The sequence below is a fragment of the Myotis nattereri genome, assembly GCF_964212035.1.
Source record: "Myotis nattereri genome assembly, chromosome: 14".
NCBI classification, from domain to species: Eukaryota; Metazoa; Chordata; class Mammalia; order Chiroptera; family Vespertilionidae; genus Myotis; species Myotis nattereri.
In genome coordinates this window covers 50,977,997-50,996,662 of record NC_138089.1, presented here as the reverse complement: position 1 = coordinate 50,996,662, position 18,666 = coordinate 50,977,997, and the positions used below count along the sequence as shown (strand labels likewise).

At 42.1% G+C, this 18,666-nt stretch overlaps 1 protein-coding gene across 31 annotated transcripts in view; it reads right to left on the bottom strand.

The window, feature by feature from the left end:
* ARPP21 (cAMP regulated phosphoprotein 21) overlaps window positions 1–18,666 on the bottom strand; it is a 143,836-nt gene that overhangs the window by 101,367 nt on the left and 23,803 nt on the right. For 27 of the 31 annotated variants that reach the window (XR_013996787.1, XR_013996788.1, XM_081106066.1 and 24 more), the window contains exon 2: window positions 12–183. The gene's annotated coding sequence lies outside the window, so the exon portion shown is untranslated. Of the gene's footprint in view, window positions 1–11; window positions 184–268; window positions 348–18,666 lie in introns of those variants that run through there. The other 4 variants (XM_081106069.1, XM_081106051.1, XM_081106063.1 and 1 more) reach the window with 1 other exon arrangement.

The following is an 18,666-nucleotide window of genomic DNA, read 5'->3' as shown; positions in this document are numbered from 1 at the left end:
AGACTTCTTACCTTTGGCGCAGAATTCCTGCTGTAGGTCTCGGCGACTTCACTGGTGGCTTCTGTCTTTCTGCCCCGGGAAAATCCACGCAGATCAGAGGCAAGCGGAGTCCCATGTCCCCATTAACAGTGCGGGAGGCCCATGGCCATGCGACTCCCTCATACAGAGTGACACATCGTCAACCTGAAAAGAGATGGAAAGTCAGTGCCGAGAATGGCAGTGAGCATGGCAGGGTGAAGGGCGAGAGGGACAGGACCCGGGTCCTAACACTAGTGACCGGCTCCCGGCGCAATCCCGTTCACAGCTTGCTCCAGCTCCACCTGTCTCAAGCTGCCTGCTTCTCCTCTAATGAAGGCTCCAGCCGGCTGTTCAAGTCAGCGCGGCACCCACGCAAGGAGCTAAAATTAACAATTGCATTATGCACTGAAGATTACTCACTTCAATTTTAACCTTTTTTAGTGAAATCTCTCACTTTATATTAAAACAACAACAACAACAAAAAAAGGCCACACAAGCGCGTGCGTTCGCCTCAATGAGAACCCGGATCACCTGTGAGCAAAAGTCCTGCCTCCTCTTTGAAAGCCAAGCCTTGGTCTTGATTACAGATCCCGATCCCTTCCCTCACTGTTAGGTCTGGGACTCCTTCCTTTATGAAAGTTTTCCCCATGGAGCGCAGGCCAAGATTTCGGTTCTGCGGAGGCACTCTCTATCCGTGAAGGACCCAGAGCACCCTCCCCAGGGCACGGCAGAGAGAGCTCTCTCCGCTTGCAGTTTGGGACGAGGCATCCCTGAAATGCCTGTTGCAGGGCGAAGGCAGCCTCTGCGGACCCCTCCTTCCCCAGCAGGACTGCCACTGCCAGCTGGGCATTCTGTTTGACAGCAAAGACACGCTGTCAGAGGGAGTCCACAGCTTTGCAGACTCGGAGCCTGTTGAACACTACCCATGCTCGAACTCACGTGCGCTTTCTTTTTCTCATCACTCCTACAGGAGGCCAGGCAAAGACGGCGTGAATGCAAACAGAGAGACGGAGCCCTCGTAACACTTGCCAAAACCAGGCCGTCTCTGCCGCCTTTCGCTGCAATTCCTCTCTGCTGCGTACCTGCTAATTCCAACGGCATGCACGCCTCTCCCATCGTATATGCATCTCCGAGAACAATAACTGCATCTCCATTAGTTAATCTGAAGTCCAGAAACCCTCTTGCCTCCCTCCCTGGTGCGCCCCCCCCCCCCCAAGTTCAGATGAGCACAGGTGGTTCCTCACTGGATTTCACTGCGGCTATGTTAACAACATATTGGGTTACAACGCCATTTGTTGTGCAAGAGAAAAACAACTTTCGAAAATGCAATTGCTTCTACAGGCAATCATTTCTAGCTTTATGCGTGTTTCATTAAAACGGATAATTTGGCTTTGAAATATGTTTCTTTTTTGGTTAGAAATTATACAGCTTCTTGAGAGAGAAGCGAACATTTATTTAGGACAAAAATGATTCGTTCATCAACAGTAATTTTAATTTTTCAATTTGATCAGCTTCACCATGGCTACTTTGACTAACGCTCAAATTAAATAGTAGTCAACATGGCTCAAAATCAGAATCTATTTAAGTAACCAGCCATTATCGATTGCCTTGGAATAGACACCACATGTTTTTTGAATTCTGTTTCCATTTCCCAAAGAAAATGAAGTGATTCACAATCATCATCACCTTTTGCCTCCTTTCTCTGATGCTCATATTTGAACAGTGGCCTTTAATCCAACAGGTGAATGGCAGTGCATTTTTCAAATCTAAACCTAGTCGCATGATTTCAGTCCCAGTAGGTGGATGCAAGATATACTTCTTCCCATGAAGAAACAGAACAAACTGATATCCACTGAAACCAACTCAAGGCGCGAACAGCCTGGATATACTGGTATGTGTGTGCGTAATTACCAGGACACGTTTTGAAATAGCACTGAGCTCTGAAGCCAGCGAGGTATTATTCTTGCATGCCTGAATCATAAAGTCATCATCTACCAGGATAAAAGTGAATATGGGCATATGGGAATGAGCAGAGAGTAACATATGGATCACAAATATTTTTGTAACTGATTAAAATTGTTCTCTTTGCTAAGAAAGCAGTGCCAGGAATTCAACTCTACTCCCAGCTTTCTGTTCACCAAACTAACCCAACTCTTCCAATGCCATTTCATCTTAAACTGTTCCCATTTCTCCCATTTTCACAAAGAAGCAAAACTATCTTTAACAAATACCTTTAATCCAACATTTAGTTCATAGATATCCTGGCCAAATTTCAATTGTTATAGTTAGAGGGGTGGAGGAAGAAAAAGAAGACACTATACATAAAATAAAAGGTACTGCAGTTCTTTCAATGAAAGTAATATTTTAACCATAATTTAAAGCAGTGCTTTTTCAACCTTTTTCATTTCATTGCATACATAAACTGATTACTAAAATTCTGTGACACACCAAAAAATATATTTTTTGCTGATCTGACAAAAAACAAACAAAACAATGCCCCTAACGAAATAGTCAGGTATTGCATGTTTAAAAAATTATTGTGACGCACCCATTGAAAGTCTCTGATTTAGAGGATGGTATTTAGTCAAGGTAGTTAATCACTTGCAAAACAATTGTTCAAAAGTGCTTGCAGCTATTTAAATGAGGAAATGAAGTAAAATTATTACCATTTCACCTTATATTTTTGCTGTTTCTTATTTCCTCATCTTAGTTTAGAGTTGAAAATAGTAGCATTTATGGGGTTGTGGGGATGAGAAAAAGAGGGAGAGAGGAGAAAAGTACAATGCAAAATATCAAATAGTCTGTCTTTCATCACCACCAACAAAATAGATGTGTTCTTTCTTTCTCTCTCTCTCTCTCTCTCCTCCCCCCCTCCCTCTCTCTACATGTGTGGCATATATTAATCTCTGGTCTGTCATGTGGAGAAAGAAAGATCAAACTTGATTCAGATTCCAACAGTAATTTAGTTCTCAGGGGATAGCTGAAATGGGAAATTAGCATGTTGGAAGGGTCACTTTCTTAGTCACTTTTCTCATTTTTTTTTAACTAAAAGTTAACACAGGATGACTAATCTTATCCCAAGGCAGTATTGGTACTTTGTGATGAAACAGCATAACCAAGACTTAATTTGAATGACTGAAAGGTTTCCCTGCTATGCACTGCTCATTCTTGTTCTAGCTGGTCACAGTTCTTCAAATGTAAACCACTTGCAAATTGTGGTGATATTAGTGATTTGTCAATTTGCCACATGTGATGATATTTAAGAGCTGCACCACTTTATAAACCTAAAGACATCCTATTCTCCAAACAGTATTCTGCTAAAGCTTTTAAAAAGATTAGAGATGTGTAAGGTAAAAAGCAAAAGAACCAAAGTAATTGGAAATGCAATTCTTTCAGAAATAAGAGCAACCATACTATGAACAATGTACAAACTAATCTCTTTAACAAGTTTGAGAAAATTTCCCCAGGTGACAAAAAAATCAATAAGAAATTTTCAGATAGATTTATTTTCCCAAAGAAACTGTTCTTCAATACAGGTACAAGTAACACTCAAAGAGGAGCTCTACCCTTTAGTTAAACTCATTTTGGTCAACCCAACGCATAGGCATTCTATTACATTATTAAGCCTTGGTGTTGCTACAAAAGTTAGAACTAAGGGGGAAAAGCCTACTTTTAAAAACACAGAACCCAGTAATTCCACTTCTAAATATTTACCCAAAATAATTAAAACACTTGAACAGATGTATGCATACTAATGTTTATAGCAGCATTATTCATAATGAGCAAAAAAATGAAAACAACCCAAGTGTCCATCAACAGATGAATGGATAAACAAAATATGGTATATGCATACAATGAAATATTACTAAACCATAAAAAAGGAATGAAATTCTGATACATGCTTCAATATGGATGGACTTTAAAAACATTATGCTTAGTGAAATATTCCAGAAACAGAAGAACAAATATAATGTAAGTCCACTTATATGAGGAACCTAGAATAGGCAAATTCATAAAGACAAAGTAAAATAGAGATTACTAGGGGCCGGAGGTAGGGAAGAAAAGAGTTATTGTTTAATTGGTATGGAGTTTTTGTTGGGGATGATAAAAAAGTTGGGGGTGTAGATGTGGTGATAGTTACACAACATTATGAAAATATTTAACGCCACTGAATTGTACATTTCTGAATGCTAAGGTGGTAAATATCATATTATGTAGATTTGATCACAATAAAAAAACTAGAAAACAACACTTTTATCTTCCTGAATACGATATAAATTAGGGATAAGAAAATCAGTATACCTACAAACAGATCAAAGACAGAAATCATAGGACCACTTTACAAAATTTCCCCTGCTATATTGAGAACATATACTTGTAAAGACAAGTTTTATGCATGTAACCTGCCCAGGTTTGTCTCTGGCTCTAACAGATACACAATATATGGGACCCTCAGTTATCTCATCCTCATTTTATCCATCTCCCATCTTTTATGCTTCAATAAGCTTTGCCGTTTAATCATCCAATGTGGACATTGCAAGAATAAAAAGGTGATGCTCAGAAAGCCTTCCACTGCATCTCTCCCAGAGTCATCAATGTGTGTATGCCAACGTGTTCTCATCCACAAAAGATAACAGACGCCATTTCTAACTAAAAAATACAACATGATCAATTTTGATGCCCGGAGCTTACTCTAGGCAGAGTGCAGCTGCCTACAAACCTCAGGATGCCAATACCCTGGGAGAGAGGACTGGATGTGACAGAGCAGCTGACCAGCAGCTTTGTCCCATCACTGCCTTCCCCCCTTTTTTTGCAAAAATTTTTTTTATTGCAGATGAGGAGTATCTGCAATAGAATCCATGCCATAGGGAACAGGGCCAGTGGCCCTGCTGCCATGTTAGAATATAAATCAAATAATCTGAGAGAGCATTGAGGATTTTAAAAAAATATATTTTTATTAATTTCAGACAGGAAGGGAGAAGGAGAAGAAGAGATAGATACATCAATGATGAGAGAGAATCATTGATTAGCTGCCTCCTGCCTGCCCCCCACTGGGGATCAAGACAGCAACCCTGGCATGTGTCCCTGATCACAATCGAACCCAGGACCCTTCAGTCCGCAGGCCGATGCTCTAGCCACTGAGCCAAACTGGCTACGGCTGAGAATGGTTTTGGTTCAACTATGTGACCACTGGGACTAGCTCCAGGATTTTTAAATAGCCTCAACTTTCACAACCCCCGCAGGCTGATCACCACCTCATATTTCCTACCTCATTCTACTAAGAATCTAGGCATGACTTGTCCATACACAAGGTAGTCTCATCAACCTCCAGATTGTTGCAAACTTAAAATAACAACAAAAAACACAGTGCAAGTACACACAGAACCGTAGCTTTGCAGAGAACCTTGAAATCAGCTAGTGTAGCCAACATTAAATCCAGTGACTTGGACAAGATTTACAGCCAGATAGTGACAAAGCTGCCCCAAATCTTTTCATTTTGATTAGGGGCCAGAGCTCATTTTAATACACTGTAGCCCTCTACTGACGGCTCTATTAGAAATTGACCAGGCTCACCTAATCTATGCAATCAATTCCCAGGATATTGCAAGAGAGCCCCACACGTTGATTTTCACCTGACCGCTATCTTCCTTCCTCTCTCACGGCCAGCAAACACTGCACAGTGGCAGCACACACCCCCCTTCCGGTGAATGTTACTTCTCTGATTTTATCCTTAAAATCATACGGACCCATCTGGGTTTCTAGACATTATGTTCCGTCTTTCTCTGTGAAAAATCCAGAAAGCCCATAAACCATAAATAGCTATCAGAATGTCCTAAAGTTACCTGCTGGCTACTACCCACGTTCCTTCCTCCACCTCCAGACCCCATGGTGCCCGTCTTCCCAGAGCCCACACAGGAATTCACAACCCTGCATGATTTCCAGGTAAAGAGTACCTGGGGTTGCAGAAAGGCATTTGGAACAATTAGACTCTCTCCTGGTGCCGGAATATATGTAGCATTTAGAAATGGCTGTCCCCTAATCCTCAAGCGAAATGCCAGGATTTCAGATTTGTGGAGTAACCTCCACATCCCAACTGTAGCCAAAACGAAATTTTCCAGGAACGTAAAGAACACTGCGGGCATCTTGTTGATAATAATTCCATATGACTTTGTTGAAACAAAAATGTTCCTAAATAGTTAGCTCTTCCCGGCATCCCACCGAGTTATGTACTTATTGTAAATATCCCCTCAATATCCCTGTACTGTGACCTCCTGTGACCAGCAACACTATTTTAGGCATGGGAGGGACCAGCAACTGAAATGATACTTTTGCTCGAACCTTATTAATCTCACTGATTCATTCAGTTCATTCCTGTTCAAACAATATTTTAAAATTTCCTCTTGACCTGGACACCAAAAATACAATCCGCTATTTATTTTCAGTTACTTATATTGGCAACACCTTGTAATGGAACGAGGATTTATCACAAAATGCATGTTTTCAACTCTGGCTTAAAGGATTAAAAATGATTTTTAAAAATCATCATGGAGAGAAAAGGCACTTCTAAAGGTGGTGGTGGGGGTATTAATTGTATTCATCACATTTGACATGAACTCTTTCTTCCTTCCTTCCTACAAGACGTGAAAAAGGCATCTGTCATTTCAAAAACAATGAAACTTCACAAACGCGATGCTGTTATAGGTGCGAGAGTGGGGGCGAAATGTTTGAGTTATTCAAACCCTTTCTTGCAGAAAAGAGGAAAGGAAGAGACATCCAGATGAAATGAATAAAAGTGAAGATGAATTGGTAAATTATTATTCTGTCAGATTTTTGAAATGTGATAAAATGTATGGCTCCCCCCACCCCCATATCTAAATTAGGGAAATAAGAGGTTCCCCTGCTATGATGTCTTTATTTTCTCTCCCGTCAGTGCTTGGTATTTGGTCCGACAGCATACAAATATTTCACGCCTTCATACTGCCTTTGCAGAGTTATTGTTAGAGATCATTACCGACCCTAATCAAAAGGAATCAATGCAGGAGATTAAATCACCCACCATGACCTCAGCTCTTCTTCCCACCCACCCCTGCAACAGCAGGCGAATGAAAGGTTTTCCAGAGAAGCAAAGAAATTGAAGGAAGCAAAGGCACTTCCCCAAAATGAAAAGCCAACATTTGGGTCTAAAGGCTCTATGACCATAGGAAGTGTGTTCCCCAGAGGGAGAGAGAAATTTAGCAGACATGGATGTATGCCGCCATCCCAAGTACAGCATGTGCAATGTCAAGAGCCACAGGAACAAAGGGAGTTTCTAGTTAAGCGGACTAGCTCTGAGCTACCACTGGGTACTAACATACTAATACTGCTATTACTTCAAGATGCAACAACCACGCTAATCCATGTTTTTACTGAGTATTTACTATGACGTGGGTAATTTTGGGCTGAGTCTCTTGCGTTGATTTTTACATTTTCTCCTTAATATCCACCACACCAGTCATTCCTAGCCTTCAGGGGGGAAGACGACAAGCCAGCTGCCTGCTTGTCCTGCCTCTTTAGTGTTAAGTCAGCTGGCTGCTGGCTCCTTCAGTCCCTGGATCTCAGGTCTTAGCGATGCCTATGAATCATTCTTTCACAAGGCTTAATTAAAACTTGAACCAAGTGATAAAATTCGCTCTCCTCCCACTATTGTATATGCTACGCCATGACAGAGATTGTTGCCTGTATAGTATACCTGGGTGTTAGCCCCCATGTTGAGGACAGTGTCTGGCACCTAGTAGGATCCGATGACTCACTGAACAAAAGGAGGCTCCAAACTCTAACTGGATACCAATCCGTGAGGGCTGGGTGACTTTCCTGCTTTTTGTCCACCCAAAACAGCAAGGCATCTAATGACTCAGAGACCTATATACCAAGGGCAAGGGTTAAGGGAAAACCCATGACATGCTTCTGGATGGACGGGTCTCAAGAAGGTTTTAGTCTGGCTGAGCTCTGTGAGAGGGATCTCTCCACTGGGAGATAAAGAGCTGAAGCTTACTTATTGAGCAACTGCTGTGTGGCCTTCTGGGTAGGATATGATTGAAAGAGATGGTGCTGGCCCGGATGGAGCTGCCAATCTAACTAGAGAATTCAACAGACAAAGGGATTTGAGAACAAAGAGATCAGGGGACAAAGCATCTGTGCAAACAATACACACCACTGCTCCCCTTCCCCTTAGGTTTTCTTAAAGTCGTGTGCTCTCAGAGGCTAATTCTGAAAGTCATCTTAAGGGAACTAGTAGATATAATTAAGAGAAAATGAACAATGGGAAAGACATTTTCACTAAAGACAAAAGAAGGGTGCTGAACCCTTGAACTAAAGACACACACACACAGGTGAGTTTCTCCAGGCTGTTGGTAGTTTCTGAGTTTTTCTGAGTAGGTGATCACATGAATCAAATGCATGGTATGTGGTAATAAAACGATATGACCAGACATGTAGGCCTTGCTCACACTTCCAGGCGATATATATTGTGCCTCTCATTTGTCCCCCAACCCTGCTCCTTATAGGTACTGCATGAAGCTTCTTCCGAGTGCTCACTCCATCTAGGTTCTCACCCAAGTGTCCTCTTCCCTCTGGATGAAGTGCCACCCACTTCAGGTACCATGGTGCTCGTAGGTGCCCCCTCTGCCCCTCCTTTCATGCAGGAGCCTTTCCCCCGTTCTGTATTTCCTCATTCTCTAACCTAACATAGTGCTACACAAAGTTACAGATCGACACCCTGCAGATGCAGTCATGAACATGCAAAAGCCACTGAGCTGAGATCCCCACTTTTGCTGGAGAACAAAAGTGCTCAATAAATAAGCCCAGCAATCGGCCCGAACCAATATGCTCAATTAATATTTGACAAAGGAGGCAAGAACATACAATGGAGCCAAGATAGTCTCTTCAATAAATGGTGTTGGGAAAATTGGACAGATATATGCAAGAAAATGAAACTAGACCACCAACTTCCACCATACACAAAAATAAACTCAAAATGGATAAAGGACTTAAATGTACGACAGGAAACCATAAAAATTCTAGAAGAATCCAAAGGCAACAAAATCTCAGACATATGCCGAAGCAATTTCTTCACTGATACAGCTCCTAGGGCATTGGAAACTAAAGAGAAAATGAACAAATGGGACTACATCAAAATAAAAAGCTTCTGCACAGCAAAAGAAACCATCAACAAAACAATGAGAAAACTCACTGTGTGGGAAAACATATTTGCCAATGCCATATCTGATAAGGGCCTAATCTCCAAAATTTATAGGGAACTCATACAACTTAACAAAAGGAAGATAAACAATCCAATCAAAAAATGGGCAAAGGACCTAAATAGACACCTTTCAAAAGAGGACATTCAGAAAGCCAAGAGACATATGAAAACATGCTCAAAGTCACTAATCATCCGAGAGATGCAAATCAAAACAACAATGAGGTACCATCTCACACCTGTCAGAATGGCTATCATCAACAAATCAACAAACGACAAGTGCTGGAGAGGATGTGGAGAAAAAGGAACACTTGTGCACTGCTGGTGGGAATGTAGACTGGTGCAGCCACTATGGAAGACAGTATGGAGTTTCCTCAAAAAACTGAAAATGGAACTCCCATTTGACCCTGTGATCCCACTTCTAGGAATATATCCCAAGAAACCAGAAACACCAATCAGAAAGGATATATGTACCCCTATGTTCATAGCAGCACAATTCACCATAGCTAAGATCTGGAAACAGCGTAAGTGCCCATCAGTAGATGAATGGATTAGAAAATTGTGGTACATCTACACAATGGAATACTATGCTGCTCTAAAAAGGAAGGAACTCTTACCATTTGCAACGGCATGGATCGAACTGGAGAGCATTATGCTAAATGAAATAAGCCAGTCAATGAAGGAAAAATACCACATTATCTCACTCATTCATGGATAACAGAGACCATTATAAACTTTTGAACAATAATAGATACAGAGGCAGAGCTGCCTCAAACAGATTGTCAAACTGCAGTGGGAAGGCCGGGAAGGGTTGGGGGGCAGGAGGGAGGGGGGTAAGAGATCAACCAAAGGACTTGTATGCATGCATATAAGCATAACCAGTGGACATAAGACACTGGGGGATAGGGGAGGCTAGGGGACTGTCAAGGGCAGGGGGGAAAAAAGGAGACATAATACCCTTTGTAATACTTTAAGCAATAAAATAATAATAATAATAATAATTCCTGCTATCCTCAGACTTCCTGAAAGGAGACGCACTTGAAATATAGGAGAGATGAATTCATCTGATGTCGGTGTGGTTTTTGTTCTAACGGGTAGCAACAGTGCATTGGAATTGTTCCTCACCACAATTAAATCTCTATACAGCCTCCATAAAGGGGAGAAAGAGGTTGTCAAAGTGTTTCCAAGATACCTCCTTTCCTCGGGGGGGGGAGGGGAAGCAACCAGGGAGGAAAAGGTGCTATGTGTCTGCAGAGAGAGAACTTACAGAGACTGGGGTAGAACTAGGGTGCTGTATAGTAAATAAAAGCTAATTACAAAACGAAATCCCTGAGCCTTTACTGCTGAGCCATCAAGGGTTTTGCTTGTGTTTGGATCTTGCTTTAATTTTCACTGTTCCTGATGACCCAGGTGGGCACTAGTCTAAATTCTCTAGACAGAAGCCACTTGGGCCACTCTAACTTGGACCACTGATAGTACTCATCACACAGGAGGAACAGATCCAGACCAGCTTGCTGAAGGGAGAAATGGATACTCTTGGGAGGGAGACATTTTCAGGAACCTTACAACACATTGGGGGTGCGGAGTCTGTGTTTTGCCATGTCCAGGGCTCAATCAGAAAGTAATTTCCTACTTAAGATATAGGAATTGGTGGGCGCCTTGTTGTGTTGGGCACTATTCCAGGTCTGGGCCATCTGTGGCCATGCTCAGTGGATCCCAGATGCCCTGCTTGGAAAGTAACCTAAAATGAGCATGTGGCTGGCCATTTGAAAGAGAGAATCTGTAGTTTAAAGTTGTCTGGCCTGCCGCCATTCAATGTCAGAATTGGAATCACATAACTGTTCCCTGCCTCCAAAGGCAGGCCAGGCACGGTGATGTACACCCCATGTCCCTGACCTCAGGTAAAGCTCCATTTAAACAAACAGTCTTGCTTGAAGGGGCAGCTAAAGAGTTAGTTTCATTCAAGACTACAAGCAATTCAATAAATCTTTAAAAATAATAAAGAAAGAAATGTAAGGGGGAAAAACCCAAGATGGCAATCGTAAGATCTTAGCTTCCATAATTATTTTAAATGTAAATGGGTTAAATATCCCCCAAAAAACCACAGAATTGCTGAATGGCTAAAATAAAAACATGATTTAACCATTAAAAAACAAAGACTACAAGCATGATGCAGGCGAATACCTCCTGCTTTGATGGATTCTCCTGCTTAGGTGCTCCTTGTTCCAAGCCTCCAACAAGACCCTATAATCCTGAAAAACCCGGGTCAAGGAAAATGGGTGTATGTTTTTTTTTATAATGCTCCATATTTTTAAATATTGATCCATCTTGTTAGTCTTATAATAGTGTGAGCTGGTGTAAGCTCTGTGAGTTGTTAGAACCTGCGAAAGCTAGCAGGAGCTGAAGAAAGGAATAGAAGAGGTTATCAAACCATTCTATATGAAGGGACTGAAAGAAACCATTGATGAAATTCAGGAGATCCTTGGCCAGTCTCGACTTAGATGATGGGAAATGTTGGCCTGAATGGTCTGATTGCTGTCGAAGGAAAGGGGAAACTACAGTGTGTGCAAGAATTCCCTGGGGTTCCTGATGGTGAAGTTGAAGAGTTGGTGTCATGTTATTCACGGATTCTATAATGAATACCCAAGCTAAGGCAATGGGAGTGAGATTAGCTTTGCACATGTGTGGTGTGATCCAACCAAAACAGCCTTGAAGCACACTTGCTTCTCAGAGACTTCAAAAACAGAAAGCGACACGTGGACCTGGTGCAAACTGACATTGTCAGAAGAAAGACATGAAGCAAAAGCACCTACTTTGATGTGTCAAATGTGCAAGCTAGCACTTAAAAATCAAATGGGGTGCACGTAGTAACCCTGCAACAAAGTAGGACACCCTAAACCCTGGAGGGGGACTGGGAAGTTGGCATTGCACCAAAGAATGGAAACATGAAAGCCGTTATTAAAGTTTGCTAGAGTGTAACGTAGGCTACAGATATGGAAATGGCCAGGCTGAAAATATCTTGGGAAAGAATCAAATTCATGTTTTAATGTATCACGGAAATGAAATATCTGTCAATCTTACATAATATGCAATTGTCAGCTTTTGAGCTGCTAGCTTATTTGTGATACTTTCAAAATTTTAAACATAGATAAGAAAGGAGAAGTCAGGAGTTACATTCGTAACACACAGCAATACATGCTCACAAGTGAGCTCTTTTGTTGAATATGGCCTCCTTAATAAAAATTTCAAGGTGTAAACACGGGGAAAATCATACAGTGAGAAAAATTCATACTCGTAATGATAATTTAGGAAGAAATGGAGGAAGGGAGGGAGGGAGGCAGGCTGATCAGCTAGTTCAATTGTCAACAAAACCCACAAAACCTGGCAAAGTTAATATGTGAAAGTGGAACATGATATATTTGTAGCAGTTCACGAGGAAGCCTGCAACAAAATTTAATTTTCACAAATAGATTTAAAACTAGGAAGACGAATAAAAAAAGCTACTCACTCATTATTATTAGCATCTAAGCAGAGACAGGATTATTCATCATTATAGATAAATAGTATATTAGGAATAGCATTTCCTTGCATTTATTAAAGTACAGTGTGCAGGAAAAATGCATTCTATACTTCGAATGAGAACACATTTTTACTGAAAAAATAAAAGAAGAATATAAGGGAAGTAAAGAACACGACGGGATCTGTTACCTCTCAAAAGTCATGTACATGAAAATAAGCAATCGGAATCTCTAAGTACCAAAGAATACTAAGCATGTTAGCGTGAATGACTACTTTTAGCCTCACAAAGCACTGCTAGTATTGTGATTTAAATATTAAGAATTAAGATAGATAGAGATAGAGATATATATGTCTACAGAGAGAGACAACGTGTTTATCATTTGTGCAATCCCAGGTCTTTGAAATCCTCTGTGGTCCAAAACTAACCTTATAATCTAGCAGGTGGTGTTCAATCCTGGGCACGCCGGCTCCCTGCTGGCACTGGCCATCTCTAGGGGGCGGTCTGGGCATGCCCAGAGGTGACTATTCCAGGTCAGCTCACAGTTTTTCTAAACTCCAGGGGCTCCACCAGGAGTGTGGGGAGAATAACGTAGGAGCAGAAAACAAGGCTACTTCCTCCCTCTGCTGGGGATCCATGGGGCTCACCAACCTGCCAAACTTAAGGGGACTCTGAAAAAAAACCAAAAAACCAAAAAACAACTGCTGCCTATATACATTGTCCCCACCTGCTGTATCATTTCTGCAGGAATTCAGTCAGCCAATTTTGGAAGATTTCTGTTTAAAAAAACACACCACACAACTGCTCTGGTTATAAGCCAAACCTACTTTATGACCTGCCTTTCTCTAGGCACCCACCACCTGGATGAGTGGTGTGGGCTGTGGTGCAGATTTTGTGTCCTGGCAACATTACTAAAAACTGGTTGGAAACTTTAGGAAGCTTCCTCTTAGAGGGAAGGATGATGCAGCGTTTTTACCTATTTTATTTTTTTCAAGTTCTATATGCAAATCAGGAGTAAATTTATTCTGTTTGTTGATTTTCTCTTCTCCTTAAAACTTACAACTGAATTTTGGGGGCAGATCATTTTGAAAGATAATTGCAGCCTTTTCTTGGAATAAACACTGGGGCAAAAATTTGTTTTCTGACCGACAATAATAAGCTATTGGTGTTGCGTTCACCATGGCCAATACAGAGTGTAGTCTCTAACCATCTTACATAACCTCTCTATAGATCCTCTCTCTCTCTCTCTCTCTCTCTCTCTCTCTCCTGGAATATATGTTAATGATGCAATTAATACAATGTTTATTAGAAGTAATACATGCAGCTTCCCCCCTTGAGGCTCCCCCTTTTTTCCTTTTCTTGCTTTAGTAGAGATAATGCTCCTGCAAAAGTGAATACTTTTATATTTAGGCCCACTCCTTGCCAAAAATGGGAAAACAAAGTGAAAAACGATACAGAGGTGCCCCAGCCACCATTAGCGGCCCCCGCCCGCCATAATCCCAGCACAGAAAGCTCTGCCTCTTAAAAACCGGGGTCTGTTCCAGAAGGGGGATGCTGTCAAAAATGCCTGCTCCACTGCTAGCTTCCAGGGTGTGTGATCCGGGGGTGGGGGCGGGGGTGGCTGTATCCGTGCCATTCAAAATGTCACTGTGAATTAAGTCGTTCTGCATTGCGATTTCCCACTTCAGACTAAATTGCATTTTTCTTTAATTAACTACAAAGCATCTTTCAAGTTCTATAGGCAAATCAGGAGTAAATGGAATACCTTTTCATTTGTCCTATGTGCTCTTAGTAAGTTCCCTGGTAGAAATAGGGGTATGGTCTCCTCTTGCAAACCAGCACCTCTCCAAAACGCATTGGAAGTATGCGGAGCTGCACCCGAAGTCCAGCTTCCAACAGCCATCGCAACAAAGGCTGTCACTTCTTTAGGGATAATCTGTAAACTGTGCTTCTCTTTCTCCCATAAGTTCTCTAAAAACGGGATATCCTCATTTTTGTTTTATGAAACGCATGGCGTTGGGTAATGGTTTGAAGAAGCAATGATTTAGTGAATTAATATATAAATTTAACAAGTCATGAGGTTGTGGTGCCTATTCATAAGGCAAAACCGCCAAGGCCTCACTTCCAAACGAGCAATTACTTTCTCATTAGCATTATCACTGCCACAAATCACATTGGTAAATAAAACTGCTTTTACTATGAATGCAATCTGAGATGTTACATAAAGTGAAACGCTAATGTAAACAGAGCCAATTTAAAGCAATTCCAATACACTTAGAGCAGTGGTTCTCAACCTTCTGGCCCTTTAAATACAGTTCCTCATGTTGTGATCCAACCATAACATTATTTTCGTTGCTACTTCATAACTGTAATGTTGCTGCTGTTATGAATCGTCATGTAAATATCTGATATGCGGGATGGTCTTAGGCGACCCCTGTGAAAGGGTCGTTCGACCGCCAAAGGGGTCGCGACCCACAGGTTGAGAACCGCTGACTTAGCGGCTAGTCACTCTGTGCCTGGCTTTATTTTGATTAAAAAAACAAAACACAAACAGAGGATAAAAGGATCAGCCCTTACATGTCCTCTTTTGGGAGCAGAGGAAACTGAGTCACAGAGACATGAAACCGCAGAGCCAACTTTTCACTCTAGGAAAGGGTGGGGCCAGCGTTCAAATTCTGACAGGCTGGTCCCAGGACTTGAACTGTAACCACCACACTTTGGAACGAGCCAGGATAACAGTCAGTACATGCCTGGCAATAAATAACGAAGGCATTCCCAACATGACGCCAGGGCAATGCATGGCCCAGAACCACAGGGGGCAGCTGAGGGTCCCTGCCTACTCCAGGGTTCCTAATTCTTCTCAAACAAACCTCTTTTACTTTCATAATCGTAAAAAGTAAGCATAGGGAAGAGACCAAAAAATAATAAATAAGTTCAAACTGGCCATTTGCAGTGCTAATTGCCCTGTGGAACATGCTTGTGCTTCCAATGCAATTACCCATTTAACCAGAAAACATAAAGGTTAAGACAAGGCCAAGGACTGTTAATAAGTCAAGAGTAAAGAATAAGCACGTCGATTCAAACGTGCAATAAAAGGAAGGAAGTCTCTGAAACTGCATGTTTTAAATAAATGGCAAAGATAAAGCAAAAGGAAAACGCCCCGCATCCAAGCCAAACGATTTAATAAAAAACAAACAAAACTATTGAATAATGCCAAAGCAATCTCAAGACTAGTTGTGTGAATATTGAAGTTATCGTACAATATGCTTGTTTTATGCTCGGGATAAATATCACGATGAAAACAACTCAAATGTCTTAAAAACGAAGTCAAGAATAATTCCATGTCAGGCTGGGCTAAAATTTCTCAAGAACTTAAGGATCTTTTTTTAATGGGGCCACCGACTTGAATACTGTGTTCTGAGCTTACTTCTCTCTATAAGGAATCAACTGAAAAGTTTCAGGGAAAATTAACAGTTTGTGGGGAGACCCTATATAACTTCATGGCAAGAAATGCGATTCCCTTCTGTGTAGTAGGTTTGGGTTCCGGGGAGGACGCATGTGTGATATCTGTGATCATTATAGCATTCTTCAGACTATTTACTAGCCCCATGTGTGTTTATGGCTTTTAAACAGCTCCTGCCTGCAGCCTCTGTTTTGGGGGGCACAGTTGGAGCTAAGGGTCTGAGAGGATGACAAGGGCCAGTTGAGCTATTCCAACAAGAGTGATGATCTGGGGATTTTTAAAACCACAGCACACATTGTGATTTTTCCTTTACGAACTGAGCAGAGGATAAATGGAATACCTTTTCATTTGTTATATGTGCTCTTAGTAAGTTCCTTGGTAGAAACAGGGGTACAGATTTGATCAGAATGCAGCCCGTCTCTCCAGGAGGACCCAGACTTAAGGGGAAAGCTGGATTGTTTAAAAATTGGGCGGAGCTCATCAAATGACTCTTCACCAATAGCAGCGCTTTTACATAAGAGGAGAGTTTCATGAACGCATGCAATGGTTACCCAAATAATTTTTTCTGCTTATTTCTCAAATATAGGGAGTAACAGAATCCTCAATGTTTAAAATGATCTCTTACCTCCCAGTGAATATCTTTACCTACATAAGACAACTGTATGGTAAGCCATTTTAAAAGACCTACCAACTAGTGCAATGTAGAAACAGATGCATAGATGTGTCCATTTTGACTGTGTATCTTTTTTAGAGGGTCCATGTACAGCATTTTGCCCAGAACTTGCCACTTACTTTAAGTTCTTTACTTCTCCCATAAAAACAAGAGCTTATAATCTGATCTGAAAATGTATGCTCTTCAGTTGTCATATTAGAGAAAGGAAGAAACCAAAAATTAGGCTAAGGGCAATGATGATGTCCAAAATCAATCCCATGTCTATGCTTATAAAGGCCACAGGACACGTGCTTTCTGATTTAGGATCGTATCCTCACCTAGATTTTTTAAACCAATTCATTTAAGATATTCAAATCCACTGATACCTAAAGAGTGAAACTCTAATACTATTTTCACTGACCTAAAAATTTCATGAAATTTGAATGTCAAAGAAGTGTCACTTAAATTAGCCACCTCTCCCCTCTGCCCACCACCCGCCCCCACCCCTCACCCCCGACACACATACAAAGAGCAGGTGGGTTAAGTCGCTCAGAATGTGCAAGTGACACTCCTCCCAGGCCCCTCCCCAAATGCCAGATCAGGCCACACTGCAGCCTGAACTTGGTTCCAGCTCTGAGAACAGAGTAGCAGCTGCTGGGAGTTGGCTGCAGCTCAAGTCTCAGCTGTATTCTTGGCCTCCTGCCTCCTCCAGGCACTTACCAGGGGCGTGTGACCAAGGAAACAGCTGAGCCCCCACCTCCAAGAGGAAATGCAACCGCCGCAACCCCCACTGCCACCTGCTCTGAGGCCAAACAACCAACAAATTCCTGCTCACTCGAGTGGCAGGGGGTAGCGTGGACTGCTGATTCACTCCCAGGCATGCCAGGCTGTTCTGCCCAGGACAGAGCCCGGGCAAAGCTTAACAGCGCTGGGGTGTCATCCTGACCGCTTTGGCAGACCCACTTGGGGACTCGAACTTGCAAAGGACTCAGAAATGGTTTTGATGTTCAAGCCCACAGGGAAGGTTCTAATCAGATCCCCGACACTGCTTCAGACAGCCTTTGTAGAATTTCCCTAAGATACCCCGTTCCTAAACAGACATGTTGATTTGTGATCTACACTGGGCTGAAGGTAGCAGGTCACTTCCACGTTCATCAATTGCCAGGAGACCCCTCACTACAACATCGTTATGAGAATGAAGTAGATGTCCGGAACCTCTCTTGGCCTGTGGCCTCCTTGGGTGCCATGGAGCCTGGAGACAGCCTCAGGCATCAGAACACATACCAAGTTCAAATCCCGCTTTCAAGACTGAGCTGAGGAGCCAGGACAGTGGAAATGTGAGTGGACGGCCGGGCACTGCTCCACAGGTGTATGGGGGGTAGGTATGTCCCTTCCCAGAACTGGGGCTCTGACAGCTACTGCACTCACGTCAGCACTATTAAGAGACAGCCCTGACTTCACACGTTGTGAAATCTCACCCTACTCTGAGGACACACCTGTGTGATCCGTCTCAGGTCAACAGGGGAGGCTATGCTTTACGCTGGTCAACATTCCTCTGGAAAGAGGAGGGCAGAGGATTGGCACTCCGTGCGTGATGCATCCCTGGGGGTTTGTTCCTCCATGACCTCTAACTTGTGCGAGATTGGAAAATTTCCATCATAAAAAGATTACTGTGGAACCCTTTCTCTGGGATTAAATCATCTTCAGATACTAAGACTTTGCAGCAAAACTGGGCTTCAGTCTAGAGGGGAGATGCACCGATTTGTAGGTGATCAATTATT